The 17,046-nt window shown below is 40.0% G+C and overlaps 1 long non-coding RNA gene across 1 annotated transcript; it reads right to left on the bottom strand.

Moving 5' to 3' along the window:
* Positions 1-5,740: 5,740 nt before the first annotated feature.
* Positions 5,741-16,965, bottom strand: LOC142603667 (uncharacterized). Its single transcript, XR_012837555.1, has 3 exons — positions 16,822-16,965; positions 15,858-15,970; positions 5,741-5,996 (listed from the first exon to the last, which is right to left on the bottom strand). It is a non-coding gene; the product is annotated as an uncharacterized LOC142603667 (long non-coding RNA).
* Positions 16,966-17,046: the final 81 nt, after the last annotated feature.

The following is a 17,046-nucleotide window of genomic DNA, read 5'->3' as shown; positions in this document are numbered from 1 at the left end:
AAAGGTCATTAGGTAATCCCTCTGTCCCTCTAACCTTATCTCTTCCCAAAATGTAATCTATGAAATAAGGAAGACAAAAAAAGGAATCACACTTGTTTCTGATTCCTTGCAGAACCTATAATTCTGTAGCCAGAATGCTCACTTAGTGTATGGGATTCCGAGTTTCAACATAAATTTCCTTATGCTTTATGCTGTTAATTACATTTACTATACTGTAGGGTTGCCTGTACCTTAGTACTTCAGATTTAGGGTAGGTTTTGTTTGTTTTTCAAAATGAGAAGTATGTGTGCTAGGAAGGAAAATATCCAAGTAATAATGAAACATTAATGAAGAATAATCACCTTGTTTGTCAGAACATGCTGCAGGGGAAAGACTGTTCACTGGCTAGCAATAGACTCATTACTTTGGGCACATTTATCTCTTCTCATGCTGAATTCTGTAATCCTTTAGACCGTCCAATCATGACCATTTATTGACTTAGGTCTATCTTGATCTCCACTGTACTACAAACTACGTTTGGACATATATTGTATTAAAGATACACCCCTACAATTCATCCTGCAGCTGCTGCAGCACTTGACCACTAGCATAGCTGCTTTAAAATATTTGCATTGCTGTTCTTAATGAAATGCCTATGTTGAAATGTCTATAGCGAAATCCAGAACTACTGCCAACAAACAGGAACTGTTCGTCAGAGGAAAGCTAGATTTGCCTGTGGTAGATCATAATGCTCTTCCAGAGTCCCGGTAAGAGTCAGATATCCAGTTGTTGAAATGAACATGAATAATTCTAGGCAGAGTTCTGCATATGTTTGAAGGATTAAGGACATAGTGATGTAAATCTGTATTTAGATAGATTTGTATATAGAAAAAAACACCTGTAGGGGTTGACAAACAGGACATTTAAATAGGGTTTATTTTAGTCTCTATTTTAGAGAAAATTAGTGAAGCTATTTTATTTTTCTAATAATTTAATTGCTGCAGATCTGTAGTTGGCATAAATCACAGTAATTTCATTGACTTTAGCACAGTTGTGCCAAAGTACATGCTCTGAGGTTTTAGTTTATACTGCATCCCTACTTTAACTAATAATGTATATTATCTCAATTACATTTTATCTTCTTTCATTATTTTATTTCTTAACATTTGCATAACAGGTGCTATCAATGGTTCTACTTAATAAATCAGTACTTTTAAAGAAACCAAAGTTTGGTTAGAATATATTGTTGTTCTTAAAATATTAGGGTGGAATTCTAAATCTAAGAGCAACTTCTTTTTAGATCATCTACAGTACTGATTTGCAGATATTTGTGGGAAACAAACTGAATAAAATGGGAGTGCTATAGTTCATTGCCAGGTTTCACTGCTAAAAATGAAGTCATACAGAATGCATTATTTGTGGATTTCATCTGTTAGCTGTTAAATTAGAAATGCAGTAACTGATGAATTAATAACAGATGTAAAATGAAGGTCCACCAATGCTTGGAAAACTATGAATACTGTTAATAGAAAAGAAGTTGATGTTATACACCTGACATCAAATTGTTCTTTACTTGAGGAAAAGAAAAAAGGTGTGTGCAGTGGATGGAGCACATTCTCTACAATCGTCGGGCTGAAAAGAGCTAAAAGGCATCTGATCTGATTGAGAGCTTTCTATCTGTGAGAGCCTGTTAACTGGGACAGAGCTCTAGAAGGCTGCAAAAACAGACCGAGAAAAAAAATGAGATGATTTGGATGTAAGAGCACAAGTGTTCTGTTATAACGAAACAGAATCTGTCTGGTGAGGGGAAATAGCAAGGGGTTGCTCTAGCAGGGGCTACGGTTAGATCTCCCTTCCAATAAAGGGAAAAGACGAAAGAATTAGCAAGGTGCCTAATGTGAAGGAAGTGATGTGCGGCTGGAGAAAAGAAGGGCTGAGCAGCCAGCATCTCAGCATACCGCCACGGGGGGGTGCCACCTCCTAGGTGCTTCCGAGCAAGCCCGGTCCAGCCTCTAGGTCAGCACAGGTAACCCGCAGGCAGCAACTGGGTACAACTACCTTAGACTGGCTGGTACGTTCTGTGGGACAGCTAGATACAGCCTTACCCAAACCACACGACTACAGCTGTTCAGAATGGGACTACATTCGTAGACCTCCTCAGCATCACATGATTGACCACACATACCTTCCTGTTTTGCTCACATCATGACATCTGGAACGATGGGTTTACTAAATAATTCTCCTGGAATTTGTTTTAATGTGCTAGAAATAATGATATTCTTCCAATTCATTCAGAGCGACAGTACATCGACGGCTGAGCAACATGAAGATACACTGTCAGCCTGGATTCATGCTTTTCTTCAAGACTGAATGAATAGCTGATCTCAAATATCCCTAGCCTGCCTTGTTCACTCTTACTAGTCCATTATATGGTTGTTTAGTGAAGCCATGAAAATTAATAATTGGTTTTCTTAAGCCGTAGAAATGAATAAGAAAGAGCACTCTGCTAGGAAAAATATTTCTTGCGAGTAGAAGGAAAAAATCTCTTTGGTCTGAGAACTGTCTTCCAAACATATTTGTTATTTTAAAACTGTAACTCATTTTACTTATTAGAATTCACTGTGGTATTTACTCTAGCTTTGACTAAAGATAACTGATTACCACACTAATTTACATACTACATAAAACATTGCTTTGAGAGCATCAGTCAAAATAAATGCTCCAGTAAAACTTGATTGAATAGCATTGTTAGTTAGATTCTTCCCAGATAGCCCAGATGGGAGCTGGTATCTAATATTGCTGATACATCTAGAACTGTCAGTAAGGAAGCTCTTTCAGCACCCCCAAGTTATGTCTTTTATATCTGAACTGGTTATTCACAGATGTCCAAGCTGGAAAGTTTTAGGTGAGCATTTTTACCAGTTTATGTTGTAAGTGTAATATGAAGGAAAAGTGAATTTAGAATTCAAAGAGAGAAGCAGGGAAGGATGGAGGATGGTGAATGGGAACAAAAAGAGGGGGAAAAATTTTCTTAGTTGCTTAACTATTGATCCTGTTTATGCCCTGGTTAAAATATAAGTGGTGTTCTGCTGAACAAAAACATAGGAAAACTTTCTGCTCTTGAAGCTTGCTTGTTAAGAAATGTTAATTTCAGAAAGTGTCTGGCACCAGAGGAGTTCCTCGGCTACATCCACAGAGGCAGAAATGCAGCTGTGTACGTTCTGTTGGCCATTTTGTACTTGGCAACTCTGCAGCCTGATTTCTGTAAATATTAAATATTTCATTTACTTATTAAACATTAAGTCTTATTAAGCAAGAAAGACAGATGGTTCACAATTTTGTGTGGTGGGCAGTTATATGGCTCCTGGAGATGTATTGCGGAGCTCAGGATATAAAGACATTTCAGTCACATTTAGGCACTGTGAGTCAGATCTGCAGCTGGTGGAAATTAGTGCAGTTCCAGAGATACTGATGATTCGTCTACTGTGTGGAATTGTCCATTACAAAAGCAGGCATGGTAAATTCTAGCTTTATTCAGTACAAAAAATGTGCTTTGTTCAAAAGCTTGAAGTTTTCCTTGCTTTCAGTGAGACTGATCAGATAAATAGGACCAGAGCTCTTACTGAATTGGTAATCCAAATTTTCTCCCAGGTGCCTGTCAGCACCAGTCCTTTTGCACTTGCACAGAAGTCAGTGTCTTTCAGCCATCAGGGACTCAAGAGTCCTGGGCTACCTTGCAAAGACAGACAAAGCAGAGGAACACCCAATTCTCACACACCAGCCTGGGCAGCAAAACTAATCCTTTTCAAAATTTCTCATAACATTTCTGAAATTCTTCAGAATAACCATCAGTCTTTTTTTTTTTCTTCACTCTATATAATTAAACCTTCTCTGGACTGAATTCTTTCAATTTGGTACTTTCTATTGACTTTCAGGTATATGTGCCTCAGAACAACAGGCTCTGAACCCTTAGGCTTCAAGCTTTCACAGTAGTACAATGGGATGTGGCACCTCAAAAACAGTCATAACAAATGTCTATTCTCTTCAAGTGAGGGTTGTATCTTAAGTAAATGCTGACTTAGTTCATCCATCATTCTTTGCTTGAATTTGACAGCCCAGAAATGTGATACTGAAATGTTATCTTTTGAGAATACACTATTTAAGATTTATGTGGAGTTTTAGGGATGATTGTTGCTTGGGTTTTGAGGAAGGAGTTGGCACTTACTCTCTATGTGTTTTTACAGCAGGAAAAATATTAAAGGTAGAATTATTTCCTTTTTCTATTTTTTTAAAAATTACAATTAAAGCAATGCCAGGTAAACTCACAGACCCAGCCTGTTTAAAACTTTACTAGTTGAATCACTAGGGACTTGAGAGGAAAACAAAACTCTATTTAAAAAAAAATGCTTAATTTTAGGCTTGAACTTATATCCCATTAGAAAAACACCAAAGCCAGAAAGGACAAAAGTAAGTAGTTTAAATGCTTTCCTGAATGAGATCTTATTTTATATTCTTTAAAATTTCCACTATCCTATCAGACTCAATATTGGATAAAATTCACCCCAGTGTAAACTGTTCTGCACAGAACAATACAAACCAGACAAGGGGCACTTAAGTCTTGTCTTAAAATTCAACAGTGGTTTCACTGAACACTTCCCTGGGGTAAACAGGACTTTGTCAGAGATCTGATGCTTCTTTCATGATCAAAAATCAGTCTGGGCACTACCAGGACGTGACAGGGATGAAAATAATGATGATGGTGCTAACAGTTAAAGTGTACCAGGTGCTCTGTTAAGACTACGGCAGGTACCTTTGTGCTTTGTTTTGTTTTTTCTTGTCCATCTTCCTTCTGGTTTATGCCTTACTTACCTGAGGTCTATTTATTGCTATTGTTAAGTCCTACACAATAATATTTTCTGACAGATAAATATACAGTAGGTAAAAGATGGAACATGAAAATAGATGCTCTCAAACATAAAAAAAACCATTGGTGCAAGATGATCGCAGGAGGATGTTATCTGTTCTTTATATTGCATTTAAGGCCTCAAACTGCAGTAACCTCAACAACTAATAAGGAACCTTTCTTTTTTATCTGTTCTTTTCCTTGGTGCTTTGTGTTTTGAGGGAGGTATTGGAACATTTATTGCTTTATGAAGCAACATTACATTCCTTTTGTAGTGAAGGCAATTAAAACTTAGTTGTGACCTGAGCATTCACTTAGATGTGTCAATTATTCCAGAGCCCATAGATCTTTGGTGAGTGGAGCTATCTGAGTAACTTAAATTGCTATGCTACATATTTCTAAAAGAGCATGCATTACCAAAACCTGCTGATTTAAAGCCAACCTCAGGCTGGCAGTCATATTTGACTGTGCTAGTTCTCTATGTAAAAACAGATTTTATTGGCAAGCAGGTAGTTTACTGTGTATTTATCCACAAACTGTCCTTTTTTCCTTTAATTATAGTAGAACTTGACCAGGATTTCTGCACTGTCAGAGGCGGCTACACTCCTGTAACAATTCTGTTGAGGTGCTCAGCAGAAGTGAGCAGTACTGCGTGGTACCTCATTTTCATCACCGCCTGGTTGGGAGGCAAGGAGGAGAGGCAAAGGGATGGGGGACAGGTTCATTTGCGCATATACTCAAAATGCTTTGTGCTGAGGTAAAGATGATGCAGAGGACATGAGCTGCTGCTGCATACAGATATGTTTATTTAGTTAATTGAGTTGTCATGACAACTAGTTCATCTAAACTGCCACAGCGTATAGGTTGTCATTGGCACCTGATGACTCTATACAAGCCATTATACTTCCCAATAAAATCGGCAAACAGTTCAGCCTACTTAAAACTAGTGTTAAAGAATGTAGTTTTAATGGGGGGGGGGGGGGGGGGAAACAGACTTACTTGTTAATAGTAGGTCACCATAGCTTAATTTTACTGAGTTCAGCTTCAGCCTGGAAGCACTCTTCTGGCTCATCCAGAACCCCAAAATTTGAAACAACGGAGAGTTGCTCAGAACCTACAAAATAAGCCAATAAAGAATCGTAAGAGACTGATGATGCCCAGAAGAGCCTCTGAGTAGATAATGTAGATGACTGATTGCTCAATGTTAAATACTGTAACCTGAAGAAAAGATAGAGCAGTTTAAATTTAAATCAAGAAATAAAATACTATCATTTTTCACATGAAGCGAATATTGTTTCACTTGCAGGGAGCTAGGATTCGTTGTGGTAATGCTTACCACTGAACACAGTGCAACTGGAATATCCCTGTCCTAGCACAATCTGGCAAGTATTCACAGCTAGAAATCCATGTTCCTTGGCACAGCTAGGCACGTAACATGACAGATATGTTAGGGAAGAGGTTCTGTGGTACTGCAAGGGAAACGAAAAGGACTGGGAAAGAGATCATTGGGTGAAAAGTATGGAAACTGTTCCTCTAAGTTGTTGTTATGTGGACATTTATTTTGCTGTGGTTGATACTCTGGGATGTTTTAAGCCCCAGCAGTTCCCTGGTGTGTCTCACAGCATGGCCACATAAACGGCTGGGCCAGCCCAGCTGAGGAGGCAACATCTTGTGGCAAGTTGTGGGAACAATATCCATAAAGTAGAATTTTCCACTTTACAGGGACAGAAATGTGTTTGGGTTAGTGCTTAGACACTGTTTAATTTTGGGTTAAATGCACTACTTGCTTTGCTGATGACTGTACCTTTGAAGAAGAGCCAAAAGACTGATAAAAAGCATGCTTTGCTAAAGAGTATCCTTGAAGGAAAGCTGGAAAACTGATAAAGAGGAAACATCCTGCCTCAGAAGGTGCCCAGAGCTGGGTGATTGTCAGAGAGGCCTGAAGTCAACAAGAATTGCCAGTAACTGGGGATGGGAAAGGTGGTGGTGGCAGCGGCGGGGAAGAGGGGGCAGGCTTACCACCACCTACCTAATTAAAGGGCTATGCAAATTACCCACCCCCAAATCCTCAAGGAGCATGCCTGCTAATTTAAAGATGCTTGACCAGTAGTAGATGATGCAGTAATTAATAACCAATTAGTGTAAATTTAGGCGGGTTTTTCTAATCCTGTAACAAGATAAATATGTGGTAGATTCTGTGTGTGGTGTGCTAGTATTGTGGAATTACCACCTAGCACCCATCTCTGTGCAGACATGAAATAAATAAATAAAATACTTCTGCTCTGCGTGTATATTGGTGTACTGCACACCAGGTAAATGATCCCACTTTTCAGACAACAGGAATGAGCAGCGAGCAACTGAACAAGGGGTAAGTGAGAATACCCTAAACTGCTGGAAACTGTCTTCATGAGTTGTAGCTTGATTTATAGTTAGTTCCTGAGAGCTAATCTTCCATAACTCTTTGTGGACTAATAATGTGCTCTTTTCCTACCCAGCTGTGAGGTACAGTGTGTTGGGCTGGCTGAAAGAGAGGTTTACCTCACAGATGGGATGATCTGTGGATGTGCAAAATCTGTGCCAGCAGCTCAGATGACAGGAAGTAACTCAGCAAGGCATGATATCAATCACAGGCATAAATCAATAAGGAGAGAACTAGAAGTTGTGACTTAGAGGTTGTTTTAAGCTCTGTCACTGATTAGCAGTGTATGTGTGTTGTGTAGGTTGTGATACAGGGGTTGTGAACACACTGGATGGTGTATTACAAGATCTACTGCACAAGCACTTCCTTCTCAGATGGCACAATTCAAAGGAGAGAGTAATGATAAAGGGGAGTTACTATCAGGATGTATCATTAAACATATCCTGTAATCCCATCAAGGAGCGTGTGTGTTCAGGATAAGGATATGCTGCTATTGGGCTGGACTAGCCCTCTCAGAATGGCTTTTTCCTGATGAAGGAATGTTCTGTTCTCCATTCTGGGAAAGAAACCCAGCTCCTGGCTGTAGTGCTCGAGCGGAAAAATCAGAGCCTGGCAGGAACCTATTCCTTCTGGGGCCATTCTGTCTCACGCAGCAACACTGTATGATGGGGCTAATGCACTGCCACTGTTTTTGACATTGATGTGTCTATGTCACAGTTTCCCAATTAAAGGCCTCTTAATTTCTCTTATTTTAATGATTAAAATGATCTCTTCCCTTTTAACTTCAGTTCTTCCATTTCTGATGTTGCTCGCCAGCAGCATGGGCTGTGATCACTGTAACTGTCCATCAGAATACTTGCTAAAATTCTTAGCAGTTCACTCCAAAATTTGACAAGAGTTGGCTCTGGTTTTTTTATTTGAGGGTGGCTTTGGTCACAAAATTCACAGCTGCCTGGTCATCCAGGAAGCTTGCTGATAGGTGTTCTGTTCAATTGTTTCTGTATAACTTTTGAAGTCTCCTGGAGAGGTGAGCCTCAGTAGCTATGAAGCTGGAGCATCACTAAAGGAAGTATTGTTCTGCGTCTCTGACAGTTCTCACCCGCAGTACATCAGACCACTGAACACTCATTCTGCTATTTAAAAGATTTCTTGCCTGTCTTAAAGGAATGTTTTATTTGGATAGGGCATGCGTTTTCAAAAGTTACTCACAAACCTTTTTTTTGAACAGCTTCACATGGATTTCTCTTTTGATGTGCTTGCTTCCCATGAAATGATACCAGATTCTTTTGCTTAGGTGTATCTGTAGGGCACTGCCTTCTCTCCTCATTCCTTCATGTTCCTACCCACACATCTCTCAAAACACAGCCAGTTCAATCCCCCTCACCACCTTCCCCCCCTTGTTAAAAATTTATTGCAATAAGACAAAAATCCTACAATGTTGACTTTCTGGAGCACTGTTCATCATTTCTGAACCTAGCTAATAATTGTGGATAGGTTCTTGCTCTTCTTCTATTAACCCTACAGTAGCTTTATCTTTTCTAAACTGGAGAAATTAAACCCTTCAGTTAAAGACCTGAAAGTAGTTTAGGCCTCTTCATCCTCCTACTAAGGAGGTGGCTCCAAGGTGACTAGAGATCTGGCCTGTTACTTGAAAAATTCCTTTTTTTCAAAGTCTTTTGGGATTACACTTGCCCAACAATCCCACTGATTTCAAGGTCTCTGAGGAAACTTGGGTGACATTCAGCAGAAATAATTCTGATGATGCAGCTTAACCAAGATAGTGTTGGTATTTGGATCTGACTTAGTAACACAATCCCCCTTCTCCTCTACCTGAGACTGAAGATCTAGTCAGCATCTCCACATTTAAAGACAGATGCTGGCTAGTTACCTACTGTGAAAGGACACTACTCACCTCATGGTTAAAATATCAAGCAACTATGAAGGTTTGCTATGCAAGGTTTACATTATTTTGTCTCCAGAAATCACCTTTATCTAACACTTAGCTGTTATTGAAAAGCACATTGGAAATTAAGCCAATACATCTTCAAAGACCCTAAGAAACAGAATGGCACAGTCAGTCCTCTTCTGTCATAACACTGGTGTCAGCAAATGGGCCCTGTTTCAGCCTGCAATACTTGTTTTTCAGTTATTTTCTGGTACTGTGAAATACAGCTACAGATGCAATAAATAAGTCGTAAAACAGAACACTTATTCTAGTGGTATTACTGGGTACAGTGCCATTATCAATAGTATAAGCTCACCTGAAGTACTTCCCTAGTATGCTTAACTATAGTGTAAGGAACTACTTCTCTAGGCAGAAAAGGCATTGAGATTTTTCAGGCCTGTCTCCTACCTAATTTGTTAGGTTACCTGTTACAATTACTATAAAAAGACGACAGCTGTCTTTTTGGTTGTGTTGTGGGTTAACCCCCACAGGCAGATAAGCCCCACACAGCTGCTCACTCTCTCTCCTGCAGTTGGATGGAGGAGAGAATTGGAAGGGCAAAATTGAAAAAACTTGTGAGTTGAGATAAAGACAGTTTAATAGGTAAAGCAATGCTTCATGTACAAGCAAAGCAAAATACGGAACTTATTCACTCCTTCCCAGGCAGGCAGATGTTTAGCCATTTCCAGGAAAGCAGGGCCTTAGCCATAACCCCAAATGTCCCCTTCCTTCCTTCTTTCCCCCAGCTCTTGTTGTTCAGCACAATGTCCTATGGTATAGGACACCCCTTACATCAGTTGGGGACAGCTGTCACAGCTGTGTCCCCTCCCAACTCCTTGTGCACCCCCAGCCTACTCGGTGCTGGGGCAGTGTGAGAAACAGAGGAGGCCTTGACGCTGTGTAAGCCCTGCTCCAACAATAGTTAAAACATTGGCGTGTTATCGGCACTGTTATGGTCACAAATCCAAAACATAGCATCATACGAGCTACTGTGAAGAAAATTAACTCCATCCCAGCAAAACACCAGTACAGGTTCTAAACCTTGTCTGCGGACTCATATGCTTTTATTCAGTGAAAAACCCTGTTTTCTGCCAGCCCAAGTGAGATCTAACCTAGCAGGTTTGTAACGAACAGTCCCGTTAGCATCTTAAGAGTGCTCAGAGTAAACCAATCTCCTAATAAGCTGGCGTTTATGTTTTTGTTATATTTGGGTATTTTTCCTCCTGAGGGACTGTAGAAGAGAATACGATGGCATGCTCAGTTGGTTTATTAAAATCAATGAGTTAGAAAGCAGTAACTAGCTATGGAACTGAGGAAAAGAAACCATTAATAGACCATGATAGAATACTCCATAGAAAACACAATTATGCTAAAGCGAATCCTGTTCCTTTCTTCAAAAGCCCCATCACAGAGGGCACAACCAGAGTGGTACTGAAAGCTGCATCAAGAGGGTGGGGGGAAGGAAAGTTCTTTGTATTGTAAACCCTACAGAACTGTGCTGTGGCAGAGCTCTCACAAGAGCTGTAAATTAGTATAAAGCCTTCAAGTTTAAATTCAAGCTAGAAGCATTACTGCTTCTAGAGCAGCACCCTTTGTCACATGCTCTTGGACTGCAACTTCAGAAATATGCAAAACAGAGCTTGGCTTAGTAAACCTAAATGCTCACTTTCATTTCCTTGAGCAGATCCAGGAGCTACCTGTATTATATGTATAAATACTTAATGAGAAAAAAACAAGAGCCACAAAAAGGTAAAATAGCTTGGTAGTTTGTAGAAGGTAACTTTGATCAAAAATAAAATTATTAGATGTAATCTGTCTGGAAGATAACATTCACAAATAGGTGTTGCTGATTATATTGTTCACTGTATTGTAACAGTGGATAACAACTGGATATAACCAGTATAATAACGATATATCCGGTATGACCGGATATGCTTTTCAAACATTCTCAGTATTGGCTGAATTCTCATTCTTCTGTACACGTCACCTCTGTTGTAAAGTTCAGAGACGTTTTTTCACAGCTTTGTTCTGGTTTTGGCAGGTATAGAGTTAATCATCTTCCTAGTAGCTGGTATAGTGCTGTGTTCTGGATTTAGGATGAGAATAATGTTGATAACACACTGGTATTTTTAACTGCTGCCAAGCAGTTAAGGCCTTTTCAGCATCTCATACTGCCCTGCCAACAAGAAGGTGGGGGCACCCAAGAAGCCGGGAGGGAACACAGCCTGGACAGCTGACCCAAACTGGCCAAAGGGATATTCCATACCATATGATGTCATGCTCCATATATAACTGGGGGTTGGCCAGGAGGTGGGGCAGCTTGGGAACTTGCTGAGCATCAGCATTGGGTGGTAAGAAATCATGCTGTTTGTCACTTTTTTGGTATATTTTTTATTATTGTTGTTGTTATTATTAATCTTCCTTTTCTGTACTATTAAACTGTCTTTACCTCAACCTGCCTGTGGTTTGTTGTGGTTTTTTTTCCGATTCCCCTCCCACTGGGGAAAGGGGGAGTGAGCAAATGGTTGTGTGGTTGTTTTAGCTGCCAGCCAGGTTAAACCACGACAGCTTCTAACAAGTTAGCCTGGATCCATAATTACCGAGACCAAATTAAGTCAAAATGCCAAGTGGGATTACTCTCTCAATGCCTGGAGTCACACGGAATGAATAAGTACATCGTGTGCATCCCTGGGTATATAACTATCCAGTTACTGACCACAGTACTTTCAACAGGAGATTTAACACATACAATGTTTTTTCACTTTTGCTATGAATTATCTTAAAGAACAAGATATGAATAATGTCTTGAACATGTTAGAATTCAGGGATGGCATTGTAATAGCCTAAAAAAGTCTCAAGGTACTTAGTGCATGCACAGTACTGCAAGTGAACTGTGTGTACTACTAGTTATTACTCATATGAGGTCAACATGATTCACCTCAGCTTTGCAAAGAGGGACGCAAGTCATAAAGAGTTGAAATGATGGAGTTGGGACAGTATAGACTGTCTGCTTGTCCTGAGTGACGTTTTTAAGCAATGATAGCACTAATGTACTCATCTCCTGTAACTTTGCTCATTGTGATTTACTGTCCATCTCTGTAATTGTTTTCTGACCTTTATTTTTTTCTTCATTTCTCAGAGTTCAGTCCAAAAAGGAAACATACAGCTTCAATTTTATGATCAAAAAAATGTAATAGTATTTTTTTAGTGTAAAAAATACTTGGAGCTTTCAGAAAACACAACAGAAGTGTTAGAACGTACAGACAGCAGGCGAAGATACTGAACAGTATTTTTTTTTTCATTATACCACATATTCAGTTAGCCAAACAAATTGATAGTATGGTTCTAAAAATAAATATATAAATGAAGCTTTGTTAAAAGGGGTTGGTTTTGTCTGTCCCTGTTTTTTGACAACTATCATCATCATGATGTAAAGATTTTACAATCCATTTCTATGATTTAAATTTTCTTAAATTGTATTACTTCTTGATCAACAATAATGTGATCCATTTATTTAATTTCTATTGTACCCATTACTGAATTATCTGAGCACAATTTCTGTACAAGACAAAGGGAAAGTAATGAAGGAATGCAATAACTGAGCAGTTAACAGGATAAGTCATATTGGCATATATTGGCCTTGCCAAATCCTGTGTGAATCCTTTGATTTCTTTTCTTCTTTAATTCAAAACACAACACATTTTCATTACTCCTGATGATGCTGAGGAGCTCTAAACTGCTTCTCTCCACTGAAGGGAAATGTATAGTTCTTTTCAGTGACTATAAACAGAATTGCTTCATTGCTTCTGTGATTCATACATAGCTCCACTAATAAGAGAAAGCCCCTGGCTAAGATAAAATAAAACAATTATCTCAATGTGAATTAACCTTAGGAAATAGAGGTCTCCTTTGTTTTTAAAAAAACCCAACCAAATAAATCTAGCATCCTATACTCTCAGAGATTCCTTTGGAAATGCCTGTCTGTTAATACATTCTACGCATGGATGCAGGAGGGGAAAAGTCACTAAGCCCATTTTCCTATTGATAAGAGAAGTTGTGGACTACAGCTTATAACAACAGCTGAAATAGGAATTCTGAACATGCTCTCAAAACATAACACATAAGATGAAACTTCTGTCAAGTAATACAGATGTTTTATAGCACACAAAGCTGTAAGGGGGGAAGTGTTGAGTAAGACTGAAAAGTTAAGAGAGTCCTGAGGATTTGTTTTCTGTCTCTGCACTAAACAGAATTTTATAACAGTACACTGTAAAGAAAACAATGTTTTTGAGCTCAACGTATTAAAAGCTGCCCTGTTTATGCATTAAAAGAGCCAGAACATATATCAATATGTTTTTATGAATGTTATTTATAACTATTAGAAAACTAAATCATTTAGCTTAAAAATATTTTTAATACTTTATTCTCTAAGAAAAAGTGTGATTTATGCCCCAGACAAAATTACTGAGATAAAACCAGCAATATTATCCATTCTAATTGAGGGTTTGGTTTTGCCATCTATGTGTTACTTCCTTTGAGCAAAGTCTTTGTCTCCGCACAGAATCAAACCTTGCATTTAACTCATCTATTTCTTGATTGACCTTCCATGTGGTCTGCGTTTCCACTAACAACTTCTATTTCTTCAGCTATCTTACTCCAAAAGTATGGTAACACTACAGTTAGAGTTATGCTAAATGGCTGCTCCTCTCCATGAAATTCAGGCACTAACCCTCAGAACAATATCTGTGAAGAAGATTGTTTTGTCCCTGACATAGGTTCTTTTGCAGAATGAATGATTATGTTATGAAAATAAAGGATCTGAATCAGGAAGAGATGTTGACTGTAACTGCCAGCATTTATCCATAAGAATACTGTTCCATCTTCCCTTTTCTAGATGGTATTTTTAAAAATCACTACTGCCAAGAATGACAGCTGAATAGATCGCACCAACTTGACTAGCAGATAAAGATGGTGATCAAAGAACGCTTAATTCCCTTTTGTTCAGATTCTCACCTCACATTCATTAACATTGTCACCACTTGACTACACCCATCAAATCAAGTCCTATGTTTTCACTTTTACAGGTCTCATCCACTGGCCATTGAAGTCAGTGGAAAGCCAGGATGAGAACTGGCTATGCTTTTAGTTAAGTCTTAGGTGGTACGAATGGCCATCCCACACCCTGTTTCCAGAGTAGTGAATTACAGTCAACTGTCAGAATAAATCCTGGTTTTACATCTTAGTGTAAGCTTCTGTACTGCATCATCTATTCTTAAAGAAGGGGCTGTGAATGAAATCAAAATAACGGAGTCAGGATCATGCAAAAATATCTGCTGTTACCTCAGCTGCCACAACTGATATGTGCAAGCACTGGTTCTACCATAAGCAAGATGTTACATTTCTATGAAACGGCCATCCTTTGATCATTTTGACTTGCAAACAGTACCTGGTTAAATGACTTAGAATAAATTACTTTTGGTTCAGGACCAAGGAGGAATAGAGATAGCTTTAAATCATTATGGGTAAGGTCAATCGGAAAACTCCTAAGTCATCAACATAAAACAGGACTTCAGTAGCAGACAAACCAATGCAAAATAAATGCAGTCTGTAGCTCCAGACTGACTTATTTGGATGTTTCAGACTGCTGGAGTGATGCAAGTGAGCTGCCCCACAGCCTCTTCATTATTCTGGATGTCACTTAGTTGACATATGCGATCTGCTTTACTTTTCCCAGTCATGCTGTACTTTACCATTCATTTGAGTTAGAACTGTAGTAAGATGCCAGCTGAGTGAATCATTTGGAGTCAAATGCATGTTATTCTTTATTCAGCTGCTGCCCGCCTGGTCATGCATTCAAATGGCCAGATCTAAAGTGACAGAACTTTGTATTCCCTATTACAGCACTGAATTACCCAAGTAAAGGGAAGGGGGAAGGGACTATTCATGGTATTACCAGGGGAGCAAGGGAAGAAAAAAGCTTCCTGACCTTTAAAATGGTTAGATCCCTTCACAAACTGTTAGAATGAAGCAGATGGCATCACTTTAACATGTCACATAGAAAATTCTCAATGGTGTTAATGAGCTGGTTTTGAATCTTTGTCCAAAACATATCTTAAGGACAACATAAGAGATGTTTGAGGCATCAGACTTCACTTTTGATAAAATCTGTTTGAACTTTGTGAAATAATGAAGCTAATGAAGCTTCCCTGTGGCTAGTACTCCTCTTCCTTTGCTCCTCACATGTATTTGTTTACTGCTTCATTTATGACAGGCTTAGATGACAAATTCTCAGAAATGGGCTTTAAAAAATATTTTATCTGCAAACATTTTACGAACTAGACAGAAAAAGCTGAAAAGCATTGTAAGTAAGTAGAAAGAAATGCAAAAATTCTATCCATTCCTATACTATCTCACTTCACTCATTAATGTGAGCAAAAATGTTTTACCCCATTACTTGTTATAGCTAAGACATTTCCAAGGCTTTTCTGCTTCCTCTACACACAATATGCTGAACACACAGCCCAAGATTAAATAAATGCACATTGTGAAATTAAGGAATATTGATGAATTCTGACTACAACAAATCCACAGATGTTGGTGCTAATCCTTACCATGAGTCTGAAAGGTCCTGAAACTTAAGACGAACTCAGTTGCTGCAGGGGGTTGATGGAAGAACTGTTTCCACAAAGAGGTCCACAGGAATGCTCACTATACACACAGCACACTGCAATGAAGTTTGAAAGTTCATAAATACATGCACAATTTTAGGCACTTAAGCAGTGAATTTATTCAGACTGAGGAGCCATCAACAAACTGATGCAGGTATCTAATACTGAACCCAATCGGCAAAATGTAGACACCTACAGAACCACAACTAGCGATATCCCAAAATCCACATTCAGCTGCTATAGGTGAAGCTGCAGGCACCCACCCTCATTAACACAGTGCTAAGTGCTGATGCCTGAGCCTCATTAGCGCCCCCAAACCAGGCCAGTCCCAGGAAGCACCAGCTGGTGGGGGTCTTACAGCGCACCCTGCGCTCACATTAAAGGATTAAGCTCCTTGCAGAAACCAGCAAACACCGGCATTGATCACTAGGAAGAGACCTGTTGTAGGAGGGTTTAGGTGTTCGTTACAGTGGAGTTTCACAGCTGGGTCTCTTGCTTCCAAGTGTGCGTGTCAGTTGTGAGGTAACTACCTGCTTGTATGTTCTTCCTGATGCTAAGAGCATTCACTTAGTTGGCCTCAGGAACAGCTTTAGGACAGGGAGTAGGTAAGGACCGAGATGATTAAGACCTGTGTGCCTTAAGTGGAGATTTAAGCCATGAGGCCATCAAGTGTGGTGCACGGAGGGACAAAGGGGTGACAGGTTTGTCTGATGAGATGATGCTTTGCACTGCCCCAGGCTTGCACACCACACTCCTGAGGGTTTTGGACTGTGCCCAGGCCTAAGCCCGAAGTATTGGGGGGGCGGGGGGGAATTCTTCGGCTTTGCCTGCCAGGGGTGTGGAAGCACCAGACCTCTGCTCGGTGGGGAGAAAGCCGAGAGGTAGGGCCGCGGCCGCAGGCTCCTACCTGCGGCTTCAGGCGCTTTGCTCCCGGTGGGGGGCCCAGCCCGTGAGGAGAGGAGCCAGGCTGTCTCCGGAGGGCGGGCCAGCAGCCCCTCACCACAGGAGCGAGCGCGGGGCCCGCCCAAGGCCGCCTCAGGGGAACGCCCTTCCCGCCCGTCCGCCAGGTGCGATTTTCGGCACGGCGGCGGCCGCGGGCGCTCTCCTCACGACGCCAGCGGTGCCCTCCTCC

This window comes from Balearica regulorum, chromosome 13 (genome assembly GCF_011004875.1).
Source record: "Balearica regulorum gibbericeps isolate bBalReg1 chromosome 13, bBalReg1.pri, whole genome shotgun sequence".
NCBI lineage: Eukaryota > Metazoa > Chordata > Aves > Gruiformes > Gruidae > Balearica > Balearica regulorum.
The sequence above is the reverse complement of the archived record's forward strand: the minus strand, read 5'-3'. Positions and strand labels throughout refer to the sequence as shown.